We start from the raw sequence: 2,937 nt of genomic DNA, 5'->3' as shown, positions 1-2,937 counted from the left end.
TTTTTTATTAAATGGAAACAACGATTTGTCTTTTTAAAGCTGCAATTGCCAGAGTTGATCCGTAATTACATTTTGTTCATAAGCAGTTTGGACGTCAAACTCTGGCAAATTGTGTCCTTTACATCATGTGCTTAAAAGTTATTTAAAATCTTGTAATGGAGTGATTTTAAAACCAGGGTACTTTGTGTACACACCATGCTGCCTTCTTCATTCTCTGAGCTCCTGCCAAAGTAAGAGGCAGAAACTATGAATACAGATGTGACTAAAACCATTGTGCTACTGAAATTGATCTCTACAAAGAACTGGATGTCATGAAGGAAAATGTTTTGCAAAGTCAGCCTGTTTTCACAGCTTCTTCTAAATGGGAGTACTCAAAATAGAACATTGCAGCTATATGCAGTAATTCGTGCAGTGACAATACAGCAAACTAAATATCTTCAGTACAAAAATAAAATACTGCGGGCCTGAATCTGAAATAAAAACAGAAAATGCTGGAAATCTCAGTGGGTCGGACAGCACCTGGTAAGAGAAAAACAGAGTTAATGTTTCAGGTTGATGACTCGTCAGGTTCTGATGAAGGATTTCCAGTATTTTCTGTTTTTATTCAATATCTTCAGTAAATTTATTGGCAGGGTTTACTGTTAGAGACCAAACCCACAACCTCCACCACCTAGAGGGACAAGGGGAGCAGGTGCGTGATAACACCTCCAAGTTCCCCTCAAAGTCACACACCATCCCGACTTGGACATGTATCATCGTTTCTTCATCGTTGCTGGGTCAAAATACTGGAACTGCCTACCTGACAGCATTGTGGGAGTACCTTCACCACAAGGACTGCAGCGGTTCAAGAAGAAGGCCCACCACCAACTTGTCAAGGGTAACTAAGGACTAATAGCCTTGTAGGATACGGCACTTTAAGTGCACATCCAAGTATTTTTAAAATGTGCTGAGGGTTTCTGCCTCGACCAACCTTTCAGGCAGTGAGTTCCAGACCTCCACCACCCTCCGTATGGAGACATTTCCCCATATATCTCCTCTAAACCTCCCCCCAATTACTTTAAATCTATGTCCCCTGGTTGTTGACCCCTCTGCCAAGGGAAACAGATCCTTCCTATCCACTCTATCCAGGCCCCTCATAATTTTATACACCTCATTCAGATCTCCCCTCAGCCTCCTCTGTTCCAAAGAAAACAGACTCAGCATCTCCAATCTTTCCTCATAGCCAAAATTCTCCACTCCAGGCAACATTCTTGTAAATCTCCTCTGCACCCTTTCCAATGCAATCACATCTTTCCTGTAATGTGGTGACCAGAACTGCACGCAGTACTCCAGCTGCGGCCTAACCAGTATTTTATACAGTTCAAGCATAACCTCCTTTTTTTTTTTATTTTTTTTATTTATTTATTCGTGTCCAATCGTTCCAATCGTTACAATTCTTTGTCAAACGCCAGAGGTCACCCTGCACCAGTCAAGGATCACTCTGCGCCAATGCTCTTAGCCAAAAGGCCTAGAGCCACTGCACCGTTCCTGGAAGTACTGCAATACCAGGTTCGTGCCATGGAGGTGGATGGGTCAGGTCCCCCACACACCTCCGTGGAGGTGGATGGGTCAAGCCATCCCACCCACCTCCTGTTTACAAAAATGTAAGCATATACCTTCCTGACCAGGGAGAAACCACCCGGAGGTCATGGTGGCTGGTCAGGTTAGTTATGCAGATCTTAGCCAAAAGGCCGAGAAGCATAACCTCCTTGCTCTTGTATTCCATGCCTCGACTAATAAAATCAAGTATTCCATATGCCTTCTTAACCACCTTATCTACCTGGCCTGATACCTTCAGGGATCTGTGGCCCTGCACTCCAAGGTCCCTTTGTTCCTCTACACTTTTTAATGTTGTTCCATTTAATGTGTATTCTCTTACCTTGTTCGACCTCCCCAAATGCATTACCTCACACTTATCTGGATTGAATTCCATTTGCCACTGTTCTTCCCACCTGATCAGTACATTGATAACTTCCTGCAGTCCGCAGCTTTCTTCTTCATTGTCAACCACACAGCCTATTTTAGTGTCATCTGCAAACTTCTTAATCATACCCCAACATTCAAGTTCAGGTCATTGATATATACTACAAAAAGCATGGGACCCAGCACTGAGCCCTGCGGAACCCCACTGGATACAGCCTTCCAGTCACAAAAACATCCATCAACCATTACCCTTTGCTTCCTGCCTCCGAGCCAATTTTGGATTCAACTTGCCACTTTGCCCTGGATCTCATGGGCTATTACTTTCATGACCAGTCTGTCATGTGGGACCTTCTCAAAAGCTTTGCTAAAATCCATATAGACATATATTCATACGCACTGCCCTCATCGACTCTCCTGGTTACCTCCTCGAAAAATTCAATCAAGTTAGTCAGACACGACCTTCCCTTAACAAATCTATGCTGTCGTTGATTAAACCATGTTTTTCCAAATTTCCTTCAGGAATGTTTCCAATAATTTTCCCACCACTGAGGTTAGGCTGACTGGCCTGCAATTACTTGGTCTATCCCTTTCTCCCTTTTTAAACAAAGGTACAACATTAGCAGTCCTCCAGTCCTCTGACACCACACCTGTAGCCAGAGCGACCTGGTCTTCAGGGCAATTTGGAAGGAAGTGGCACAGGAGGTCTTGGCCAGTACTGACGTGGAACGCAGCCTCATACAGTGCCAGAAGAAGTTCAACAACCTTGGTCGGGTGGTCAAGGTGAATACATGCTTCAACAGGTTCTACATACTAGCATCTGAACCTCTGTGCGCACTGCGCAAAGCACCACTCAACCACCAAACATCTGCAACTACTCAAACTCACATACTCACCTCTTGCCTACATTCACAGCTATTCAACGAAGGCAGGCATATCTCTGAGACACATAGCTGGACTCTGCCTCACACACATTCC

At 44.3% G+C, this 2,937-nt stretch overlaps 1 pseudogene; it reads right to left on the bottom strand.

Annotated features, from left to right (window-relative positions):
• Window positions 1–1,511: 1,511 nt before the first annotated feature.
• Window positions 1,512–1,742, bottom strand: LOC139266457 (U2 spliceosomal RNA; annotated as a pseudogene).
• Window positions 1,743–2,937: the final 1,195 nt, after the last annotated feature.

The sequence above is a fragment of the Pristiophorus japonicus genome, chromosome 6 (genome assembly GCF_044704955.1).
Source record: "Pristiophorus japonicus isolate sPriJap1 chromosome 6, sPriJap1.hap1, whole genome shotgun sequence".
In the NCBI taxonomy this organism is placed as follows: Eukaryota; Metazoa; Chordata; class Chondrichthyes; family Pristiophoridae; genus Pristiophorus; species Pristiophorus japonicus.
The sequence above is the reverse complement of the archived record's forward strand: the minus strand, read 5'-3'. Positions and strand labels throughout refer to the sequence as shown.